The sequence below is a fragment of the Diaphorina citri genome, unplaced genomic scaffold (assembly GCF_000475195.1).
Source record: "Diaphorina citri unplaced genomic scaffold, Diaci psyllid genome assembly version 1.1 scaffold212, whole genome shotgun sequence".
NCBI classification, from domain to species: Eukaryota; Metazoa; Arthropoda; class Insecta; order Hemiptera; family Psyllidae; genus Diaphorina; species Diaphorina citri.
The window spans coordinates 199807-212755 of NW_007377649.1; positions in this window are offsets into that span (position 1 = coordinate 199807).

Sequence of the window (12949 nt, forward strand, 5' to 3'; positions counted from 1 at the left end):
CTATGCCTCAAAATACGAATTTGATACTCTATTTCCTTTCCTTCAAGTTCCGCTTTAAGCTACAATATTGCAGCACCTTTTGTACTTTGTTACTATCCTTACTCTCATGCATCAGTTATACCATAATGATAGTCTATTTTTTCAATGTTCAGTCTGTTTCTCCGACAGTTTTCATAGGACTGCCTTTACATGGAATAAGTTGGTTTGTTTTGATGACATTTGTTTTCTTTCCTGAAGTTTAATGAGCAGGCAGGGGGAGGGGGTGTATAAAGTTGATACAAAATGAACTTTGGAGAGCATCCCTTCAAGTGTTGATTGTAAACTTGAGACATACCTATCTGACGAGTGATTTATTCCGTTGCCATTATTTGTGCTTCCCCAGCGACAACTTAGGGACCAGCCTAGTAGGCTTGGAACTTGTAAGGTTGATGGTTCGATTCCCGCCCGGGGCGGATTTTATCCTAAATAGATAAGGTTCATTCTCGGAAAGGCTGGCTTTCTACTATCCTGTCCTCCTTCTCTCTTCCATTTGGTGACAATAAGACGGAGGTCTACAATTCCCTCTATCAAACCTATAGGGTCCAAAAAACCTTAGGGAATCTACATAATTCCCTACCTACCTACCAACCTATGACATACACTTTTGTGGACTGCAAACAGTAAATTTTTTGACTATTTTTAAAGTTACCATTACCGATCAATTACGACAAGAAGCAAAAAACACATCTATGTATATTGTATATCTACTTTGGGATTCGCTTGAGAAAGATTTGTGCTGCACTTTAATGACCATTAACACCCTGCACTGTGACGCAAACTGTAATTTGTCGAGTGTAAAAGTTCAATTGCTAAATTTTAATGTAAACTCATTTAGAGCTAATTTGTTTTATTTGTTGCCATATCATTAGAAAACTGAGCATAACAATGGTTTGAAAGTGGCGAAAAGTACAACGAAAATTTCGCTGACAATAAAAACTTATCTGGGGTAAATTATAAAATGTGATTGGTATTGGGCCTATTGGCGATAATATCGAACTGAAGTGTTTGAATGAAAGAATATGTACGAGTATAAAAATTAGTTAGGTCCCTACTAATGAATTTTCTTGGATTTCTAGGGAGAGACGTAAAGTTCAATGTCCGCTCTCGGCATCCATCTATCCACATCTCAAAATTCTTCTTTATTTTTGCACATTTAACTATCTAACTACTTTAGACTTAAATTCCTAGATGAAATTATTCACCCATTTTACAATGGTTAGGTATGATTTTTGACATATTATACATGAAAAGGTTGTACCAACCCTACAATCAAACACACTCAATGAGCTTATTGTGAAAAACTGGTTGAACACAAATTAAAACACTCTTTTTTTTTTTGTTCAGGTGATATGAAAGGAGCAAAATTTTGAATTGAAAATGCATATTATTTGTTATTTGTCAAATGAAAGGTTTAAAAAGAGGTAAAGGTTCAGATATAAAGGCTTCAAGATACGTAGACCTTTACAGCAAAGAAGATGCATACCTAATGTACTTAAATCTTGATAGACATTATTGTAGGTCTGTAGGTATACCTAACACTGTTGAATCAGAATATTGCAATAAGTACAAATGCTACATACGAATGTATACTTCGTTCTTTATAGCAAAACAATCCGATAAAACATGCAGCGTAAAAGTACAAAAAACAAAAATACATTTGTATTTTGTACGCCGTGCAGGGGCGATCACAGGTTTTCACGTAAAAAAATAATTTCGACACCGCTTTCGCATTACTTCAAGACACATTCTCTTTACATCCATGTCTATCCAAGAACGAAAATTTTTTCGACCTGGCCGCGATTCGAACCTACCACCTCCGGGCTGAGAGTCAGTGCTCTTGACCGCTCGGCAACGGAGGTGGGGGGTTTATGTGGCCGATTTTGTCTGCCTCAGGCGCAGGAACCTCAAGGGGGCCCGCAACGAGCAGATACCAATTTAGCCAAAACCACCTGTACCTACTAACTACATATTTGTTTGTAACAAATTAAAAGCAGGGCCCATTGTTAGAACTAACCCCGGGGGCCGTTTAGCCTGTGAACGCTCCTGGATGCAAGCAAAGTAGTGCGAATAGTTTCAGGCTAGTCTTTCTAGTTTCTAGCCTACCAAGTATTTCCCCACCCCCTGCAGTTCCCTACAAGAATTGCTCGTTTTAAATGTTATAGAATTTTGAATTTTAATTGACGCGAAAAATTTGCATATTTTTTTCAGCATAAAAAACAACAATAAAATATGAACTTGTGCTGGGTTTCGCATATTTCTACTGTTTCTACATTCTATAGGAAGTGGTCATGTGCGTATAAAGAACATGCATTGGGGTAAAATAATTGGTCAGAAATAAAAATGTTTTTAGATCTATGTTGGGAAATTAGGATAATCAAAAAGGAGACATTCATTCTGGAGCGTAAGCTCTATTTAAATTTAAGTACCTACCTAATTAGGTATTATCTTGAAAATTTAAAAGGCCTCCTTTTATCTCATTGTCAAATTTGCATACCTAATTATTACACGATCATATTGTATACATGAATATCATCTAATTCTAATACCTACTCATAAAACATAATCCATATCAAAGGTGTTACACATTCTGTTCAGGGGATAAAGGGTGATAGGTTTCGTCATATTCCTAATCAAACTTCCATTCGCTTGAAATAACTTTGAACGGAACAGCTAAGCTTGTTACAATCTTATTTTCTAAACAAATAACATTTTACTTGATCTAATAAAATGGATAGAACACATGGGGTGACATGATTCAAAAGCTCTTTACCATTGAACTTGCCAATTTTCCAACAGAAATGAGTATTCAAAGGGTTGTCGCCCCCCTAAATATGTTCACAAAATATCCAAATTGAAATGCAACTATTTTGGCGTTTGTATGCTACGAACTTTGTAATACATATTTTATATGAAGGAATATTTGACAGGGTTCGAAGAAATCTGTAACCTTGTCCAAAAAGGTATATGAAATATGAATTACCAATGGGACTGTTATAAGGGGACTAATCTCAGGATTCTCAGGACTATTTAACATTTTACTACCCATTACCTACCTAGGTAGGTGAACATAGATACCTATTTTCAGGAAAATAGGTATCTTCCTAGTTCTCAAATAACTACCAATGAGTGTTATTTACTGATTAGATCACTCATTGGAAAGGGCCTTTTCACGGTCCTGGATCTCAACTTGAAGATCATCTAAAATTCCTAAATAGTCAACTAAACGCATTCAGCATTTGTGTGTAGGTATAACTATACATTACTAAAACCTAGAACAATGGGGTATGTACTACCTCCAGGGTCTGCAACCTTGTTTCAAAATATCAGTCAATAAGATCTCTGTCTTTTCCTTTCCCTCTGTATAAAGCTTTTACAAGTGTCCACATCTGTTAATCTCTCGAGCAATCCTGTCGAAAATATAATCCCTCCCTCCACGTACAACTTGGAAAAAAAAGATAATATTGTTGAGGAAAATGTCATTTAAGAGGGTTATTTGTAAAGGGTAGTTATATGGAGTATTGAAGGCCCTACCGTACAATTAGCCTTGTAATAGCGCGTTACACTGCCATATGGCTAGGGCAATTTGATTTTTATTCATTTGTATAACATTATTAGTACAGCCCTTCTCGGTTCGACTAGTTTGTGTACGCTTTAGATATGTCGAATCAAAGACTAATTTGTTCTATTCAATATGCCTCGAGAACGAAATACTTCAGGAATCGCCAGAGATATCTATCGTCTCACAAAAGATCCTCAAGATGACGAGGTCTTTTTTGCGGTCTCAGCCCATTTTTTTACCCGTGTATGTTTTATTGAACTTTTTAAAAAGAACTATTAAAGCGTTTCAAAAGAGAAAAGCTATTTTCAATAATAATTAGAATATTGGGAAATCCATACGGAAAACGCATTTCAGGATATCACCTGTGAAACTTGGTAGCGTGGTACAGAGGGGTGAACATTATGGAACTATAGGGTGCCCACCCACCTACCCGTACACCTGGTATGACTCACAGAACCAAGCTGGGCCCCCCTCCCCTAATAGTGAGTTCAAAGTAATTTTTCATAGCACCTATCCCTTGCCCATTATTTTGATTAGTTTGAAATGCAGAACGCAATAATCTCTCTCCTTTTCCTCATGTGAGGTATTCCGGTATTGTTCCTTTCTGAAATGATATTAATTTAAACAATATCACGCATATTAAATGCCTTAAACTTATAAGCTTTCGATAAGAGCTTACTTCGGCTGGGTAAAGGCGGAGAAAAGAGATTCCTAAACAAACATTGAAATAGAAAGCTAAAATAGTACTAAAATCTTCAACAACTGTTGCTTTTAAAATCGAAAAACTAAAGTAGAAGACGGTTTTTTCTACTTTTTCAATGTTCATCTACGTAGGTAACTAGGTGGTACAGTGGTACTATATGTATGTACCTATAAGGGGTAGGTAAGTATTTAGTAGGTAAGGGGTAAGTAATGTTCCAAGTTCACTACTGGCCCTGTATAATAAAAGCTAAAATAAACCTTGTACTCGTACTTCTTTTTTATAAGCAGTAAACTTAAACATGATTTTACATACTTTCATTTTGAAATAATTACGGCGAATGCACGATACATACATACGTAGGTAAGTAGTAAAGGCATTTTGACGGAAATTATTCAACATAGGGAGGGGGGGAAGGCAAATTCTACGACATACACAGGTAATGGAAAAAAGAAAGTTTGGGGAAGGGAGGGCAGTTAGAACTCGCAGTTTAGGGGAAGAGAGGGTAACCAAACCTACATGCCTCACGGTATCCCGCCAGTGTAATGCTATGTGGTCATGCAATGTATTTGCGAAAAGAAAAAAAAAAGCCTTTTAAACTGACCATATAAAGTTTACATTTACCCCTTTTTAAAAAAAGGAAAAAAAAAAACTTTGAAAAATGCACTTTGTAATGTGGTTGAATAATAGATTGTAAGAACCCCGTCCGTGTGTCTCGTATAATAACTTACTTTGAAAAATGCACTTTGTAATGTGGTTGAATAATAGATTGTAAGAACCCCGTCCGTGTGTCTCGTATAATAACTTTCCAAGAGTGCCTAACTCAACATTATTATTTTTGTCTTTCCTCAATTAAGTATGAGTATTATTACCTACGTAGGCACAAATTTCCTGCCATGGCTGGGATTCGAAACGGAGACCTCTGTAAACACAGGACGATCGGTATAGACCAGTTCATTTCAAAGGCAGTATGGTTTAAATTTAATGCTTATGGTACAGGAAAGTAGATTTATGTGTGTTATTTATGTGAGCTTTCAAAAGCATTCAGTCTAAACAGAAAACTATTCTTCAGCTATATCTAAAACTACAAATAGATTTCTTGGAAAATTTGAGCATTTTTTGGTGTCGCCCCATTTCATCAAAATCAAATTTATAAAATCATGACAAGGTGGATGGACAGCACCTACGAGTACATTATTTCAGCAACACACAGAAAAATAATATTAAAATACAACAGTCACAACACCAACAATATTGTGCTTGTCAAAATTACTTCCTACGAGAAATTACATTGGTCAGTTCCACCCTTGAGTTTTTATCAAGTCATATCCATCGAAATAGAAATACCGGCACGACCTTTGCAATGATATCAGCTAAACTTGGGGAACGTCATGATATAAAGACAGACATGCCACTTCATAAGTTATTCAGTCTTGTTTGGTTAGTATACCTATTTACAGAATAAGAAACGTTCACATTGTTTCTAAAAGGTGTGCTTTTACCATCTCCACTACTGGCTATGGATGAATTAGTGGAGACGCCAAATTAACCAAATATTATAATATCAATAGTTCTAATAATTATTTTCAGTATTGTTGAAAAGACAGGACACAGTATTTATTATTTACTTAATATGATTCTCGGGATCACTCCCAATAAATCAAGACAGCTTTTCTCCAAGGAACAAACTATAACTTTCAATCAATCCATCAATTGCATCATTACCAAAGACATTGACAACAACTACTAAAGGTAATATCCTTTTGAACGGAAGAATCTAGACTTCAATACGCTATGACTGATCCCTTTTGCTCCGAATGTAAACGCACCTTATACTATTCTTGTATCATTCATACTAGAAACTTGATTGGACAAATGGACATACATTCTACAACAAAATATTAGGTACCATGGAACATCATACCAATCATAATTCTGCAACGCTAGGGAAAACTACCACAAGAGAAATAGAAATCCATTAGGTAAAAAATATCCCAGAAATAATTCCACTAATTGCTGAGACCATAACCCATCACCCTCCGCCTCCGGCTCACCAACTGGACAGAAGGGCAAATGAGCCCTAGTAATGTGGGGAATGCACCCTTACAAATGCTAACACAGTTCCATATTATGATCACTAAATATTACACTCAATGATTTAGGTGTGGGGGGAAGTAGAATACAAACCTATACATTGGATTGATTACATAAATTACTCCGGAGACATACATAAAGTTCATATAGACTTGTCAAAAAAGAAATTGGTTCCGGCAAGAGTCCATATAAGAACTTTGCAGGTGTCCTTCGAGCGAAGGGACATGCCGGAAACGGGGAAGTTTTTCCTAGTTGGAGTTTTCGGAATGTGATCTACCGTAAATGAACGCGCTTCCTATAAAGCCTTAATTATAAATGATTACTCATAACTATGATAATGATGGAAATAAATAGCCCTCTGCCACCCCTCTAGGAAGGGAAATGTAGTGGCGAAACGGATAGGGTTAAAGATTAGGGATATTAGGATTTATAGGGTCATAGTCCAGGAAATGAAGAAAGTTTGCTGGCCGAAAATATTGTAGTTTTGCATTTTGACATAGTGCTAGCGGATAGTGTCCTGAGTAAGGACTTAAAAACAGGTTTGCACCTACAAGGGAAAGAAAAAGTTGACCAAGCAGTATTATTCCTTTTGGCAGAGCCTAAATGCTACGCCACTATGCTCAAAAATATGCTAGATATCTATTGGTACCCTGAGTATTAGGTAATATGATCAGTGGTTTCGAGTATTTTGGACAGAGTTAATTTCGTTCAAACCATATTGGTCACTAATATTGATCTACATCTACGTGGTGATACTCTGTCATAATGAGTACCTATACAATCTTGCACCTACTTAGATTAGGGTAAGTACTGTGTGTAGCTAAGAAAAGGATTGGAGAGTGAAGGAGTAGGTAAGAAAGGGGCTGAAGACTGAAGAAAATCCAAGTAACTAGTTGAACAACTTTTTCATACCCAAATAGCATGAGCATTTCTACTAGTTTACAAGAGTGTTCACAGAACATTGTTTTAATATATTAAGTTTCCACCTCTTTATCTGCATCAAGACCAGGTAGGAGGTTACCCTCTACTTACGTCTGCCGTCGAATCCCGACATCATTTCCGTTATTGCCGTCTTATTTACTTAACCATTTCCAATTCATGTCATTCCTTCATAATAATTCACATTTCACAGCAAAGGTGCACGGTGTAGCCTTTAATAAACTACGAAAATTATAGCCTCCATACAGTGGAAATCACGGGCTGAAAGGAGCACTCGAAAAGTTATCCTACTCGTTTCGAATGTGCGAGAGTTATTTAGGACTTTGTTAATAAATAAACTATACATATCTTGATTCGATTGGTAACAAAATAGATCCAGGGCAGTTGATCCTTTAGAAAAGATTTATCCAAATATTCGTGATTGGTTTTGCCCATTTTTTCGACCATTCTTACATATGAATTCAAGTTTCATGATGACCCTGTTATTTCACCAATGGGAGATTCGTTATATCAGAGTTTCGAGAAATGTAATTTTGACATCTCCACTAATTTTGTTCTTTACTAGTTCGACAAATATTCTAGTATGTATTTTGTACCTTAATCAGTCACCGCAGCTTTGGGATAGTAAGTGAAAGCTCACACTATTCCTCGGAAAGTATTTACCAAAACAAAAGCCAATCTAGTTCGACGAATATTCTAGTATGTATCTTGTACCTTAATCAGTCACCGCAGCTTTGGGATAGTAAGTGAAAGCTCACACTATTCCTCGGAAAGTATTTACCAAAACAAAAGCCAAGTAATCCACGCCCTTATCTCTCGAGGAAATCTAAAAGCTTGTTTGTTTCCAGGTTTATTTCTTCTAGTCTAGTAATTTATAAATTATGTTTCCCCTTTCATTCAGGTACCTACAAGTGAACGAATTTAGTTAATGCGATCTTTGACTCCTTTAGAATAAGAAGTAGTACAGTCAATACCTAGCTTGGTAACGCATATCATAGTTCTGAAGAATTACATACCTCCCATGAAGGGTTTCCATGTCTTCAGGTGTCCAAAACCAGAGCTGAGTGCCTGAGTTTATATTCCATCTGTTTTACGTGATTCAATGGCATGACAATAATGTGGTTATGTGGAAGAGCTCCTTTAGGAAAGGTAGTACAGTCAATACCTAGAGCTTGGTAACGCATATCATAGTTCTAAAGAATTACATACCTCCCATGAAGGGTTTCCATGTCTTCAGGTGTCCAAAACCAGAGCTGAGTGCCTGAGTCCATATTCCATCTGTTTTACGTGATTCAATGGCATGTCAATAATGTGGTTATGTGGAAGAGCTCCTTTAGGAAAATCCGTCAATGCAGTCATACTTGAATGAAACATCTCCAATATTACTCATTCCACTATGAATATCGTCACCTCATTATCTATTTAGGAAAATCCGTCAATGCAGTCATACTTGAATGAAACATCTCCAATATTACTCATTCCACTATGAATATCGTCACCTTTCACAACATTCCCACGGACCGATCACTGAAATTTGTCTGAAATTATGATGTCTAATTAGAAACGAGCAACAAACATTGATATTTGATAGAGTACCTGAACACTTCCGTGCGTAGGAACTTAAATATCACGAACTTGAACATTTCCGCAAAACTTAAATATCACGATGGACATTTGTTCTCATTTCGGAAGTAGTGTATCGTCACGCAGCAAACAATACACCCCTATAATTAAACCCAAGTTCCTTAGTTCCTCAGGATTTTGTCAATAGTGTCCTGGTTCAATACATCCGCGGATTCCAGGATCATGCTTCACCGTGAAATCGGTACTCGTATGTTGCTTGAGATGAGAAAAATGCCAAGTTCTCATACTGGATTGTTATGATATGAGACGGAAACGAATGTATTGATGAAAGATATCTTGGGATTAACACGTTTAGGTGTTATGAATATACCACTAGAACCTCTGGAAGTCTGGATACATGTATATTATAATTATTTAGTGGGTGTTTAGTGGATGATGAGCTGTTAGCATCCTTTACATCTAGCTCTTTTCTATTTTATTGGACGTCCTAAAATCCACTAACTCATTGTCTTGTCTGTTAGTGAAGACGTCAAATTATCTTTTTAAAGCTGTGTCCACACTGTCCACACATAGTCGACGCCGCGCCGTCGGTCAACTCGATCAATGTCGACTGAAACCGTCCACTGCCTTGACAACATGGATTCACAGCGTGTGACACATCTTCACTCATAGTTGTTGCATTGAATGGAATTTTTTTGCAACAAGGAAAGTTGTATGAGCAATTCCTGCACTCACTTCAGGCAGAATATTTTTCACCCCTTATGAACAATTCTTAGTCTCCTTATATTGATAGAGTACCTGAACACTTCCGTATATAGGAACTTAAATATCACGATGGACATTTGTTCTCATTTCGGAAGTAGTGTATCGTCACGCAGCAAACAATACACCCCTATAATTAAACCCAAGTTCCTTAGTTCCTCAGGATTTTGTCAATAGTGTCCTGGTTCAATACATCCGCGGATTCCAGGATCATGCTTCTCCGTGAAATCGGTACTCGTATGTTGCTTGAGATGAGAAAAATGCCAAGTTCTCATACTGGATTGTTATGATATGAGACGGAAACGAATGTATTGATGAAAGATATCTTGGGATTAACACGTTTAGGTGTTATGAATATACCACTAGAACCTCTAGATACATGTATATTATAATTATTTAGTGGGTGTTTAGTGGATGATGAGCATCCTTTACATCTAGCTCTTTTCTATTTTATTGGACGTCCTAAAATCCACTAACTCATTGTCTTGTCTGTTAGTGAAGACGTCAATTTATTATCATCAGTATTATTATTTCTAATTTTCTACCGGTATACTTTCTGGTGTTCTCATGTTGACCCAGCACCTAAATGGGAAGCACTATGTCTCCCTATGTTCTACAATTCTACATTGAAATTCCTCCTCCTAAATCTGCGATAACACCCTGATGTAAAAGGAAATTGAAAAAAAAGCGATAAAAATAATATTCATCGAAAAAAAGGAGAAGAAAAAAATGTGAACGATATAAAAATATTCATTGAAAAAAAAAAATTCTTAGTCTGACGTATTTTATTTCCTGCATAGTCATCGACTAGTGAGGCGCCTTCGAGCCGGCATTTTTCTGCATATCCCCTAGTCAGTGTACTTTACATACTCATGTAATTGGTATGAAAATGTATGATGCCATTTTCTACACATGTACCTAAGTATGTAGGTATGCACTTATGCGCACTTTTCTACGAATATGTAAGCTCCTGGGAGCCTGAATGTGTGTTTTTCTGCATAGGAAAGAACAGTGACAAGTCTTGCTAGAAACGGGGCTTTCGAATACCGTTATTTTACTAAATGAACCTCTTTTCAGGTTAATCTGGCCAAATCAAAGGACCGCTCTATTAAAAGAAAGTAAGGAATGACAATGTGTCTTATCTTCTTAACAGATGAGTTGGAATAGATTTCGGCATCTCCACTAATACGGATATCAAATTGGTGGAGGTGCCTCCAACAAAACTAAAATTATGCTGATTTTGTATGCCATTTATAAGTCCATCAAAGTAAAGAGACTAAAACAACTATATTGCATGTTTATGTGTACAACTGTACATCAATGAAACATACATATTTCGTGTCATATTAAAGAACTTAAAGAAGGCATTAAACGCAATAGAGTTCCTGAATAAAAGCTTCTCAAAGGAATCAAACATACACAGGTAATATTGAATAAGGAACGTACTTCCTTTCCTTCTTCCTAACATACGCACGTCTTCCCCATTCCAGACATAGGCAGGGACGTTCACAGGGGGTTAAACTTCTATTCGCCCTCCTGGGGCCCGGGCTCCTTAAAGGGGGTCCTGCGCCAGGAGCTCCTAACTTTGCTGAAGCCACCTAATATTATGTAGAATAGTAATAGACTCTTGAGTGGAAGGTAACCACTAGGCGAAGTTAACACCAGAGGCGTTCTCTACGACCTAACCTTTAGAGCTCCATTTTATGTGGCCAATTTCTCAAATAAATGAGGATAAAGAGACATTCTATGTCTCCGCTGGGATCGAACCCGCGCACTCCTGTTTTCCAGGCAAGCGTCTTGACCACTACAGAGGCAGGAACCAAACTCAGTGACGAAGTGGTTAACGCGTTGGACTTTGGATCTGGAGGTCGGTGGTTTAAGTCCAAGTCAAGTCATGAAATTTATCTAGGTGTAATAATAAGTTAGGGAACGATTAAAAATTCCTCATTCCACTACGGAGGCAGGAAAAAAATTGTTCAAAAGAGGGGCCCATTGTTGAAATTAGCCCAGGACCGGTTAGGTTGCCAACGGCCCTGAACAATGTGAACATAGGTAAAGTTATTGCGACGTATGTTTCGACACACACCCCCGTCATCATCAGAACACACAGGTACGAAATATTTCCCGACAGTAACTATAGCAACTCTCCTTAGCCACGTGACACAATGACTCATTTTTCTTTGTCCCTACCTGAGAAAATGCCAGGAACTTACCTATCCCTCTCCCTATATTTCCAGTCTAAATACCTATCCCTCTCTACCTATAATATTTCCTTGTCTAAAATGTATCTTATTGAAAGCTGATGTGGATGGGCTTCAGGGAAGAGGAAATGTTATTAGTACACATTTCCTTCCCAGTCGCGAAGGGAGGAATCTGTATTGAGCTCTTGTTGACTGATTTCGTCCAAGTTTTCAAAAGTCTTTTGAAAACGTGAATCTTTTGGGAAAAGAATCGACTGTATGTGTAGTTATGTTTCTAATTTTTCGAAAAAGTCCATTAACATGAAGGCGATTGAGGATGTGTAAAGAGAGACCAATAAGTAGTACAGTCAATACCTAGCTTGTTAACGCATATCATAGTTCTGAAGAATTACATACCTCCCATGAAGGGTTTCCATGTCTTCAGGAGATCGGAAGAGCGTCGTGTAGTTCTGAAGAATTACATACCTCCCATGAAGGGTTTCCATGTCTTCAGGTGTCCAAAACCAGAGCTGAGTGCCTGAGTTTATATTCCATCTGTTTTACGTGATTCAATGGCATGACAATAATGTGGTTATGTGGAAGAGCTCCTTTAGGAAAATCCGTCAATGCAGTCATACCTGAATGAAACATCTCCAATATTACTCATTCCACTATGAATATCGTCACCTCATTATCTTTTTCACAACATTCCCACGGACCGATCACTGAAATTTGTCTGAAATTATGATGTCTAATTAGAAACGAGCAACAAGCATATATTGATAGAGTACCTGAACACTTCCGTACATAGGAACTTAAATATCACGAACTTGAACATTTCCGCAAAACTTCAATATCACGATGGACATTTGTTCTCATTTCGGAAGTAGTGTATCGTCACGCAGCAAACAATACACCCCTATAATTAAACCCAAGTTCCTCGACAGTAACTATAGCAACTCTCCTTAGCCACGTGACACAATGACTCATTTTTCTTTGTCCCTACCTGAGGAAATGCCAGGAACTTACCTATCCCTCTCTCCCTATGTTCCCAGTCTAAATACCTATCCCTCTCTACCTATAATATTCCCT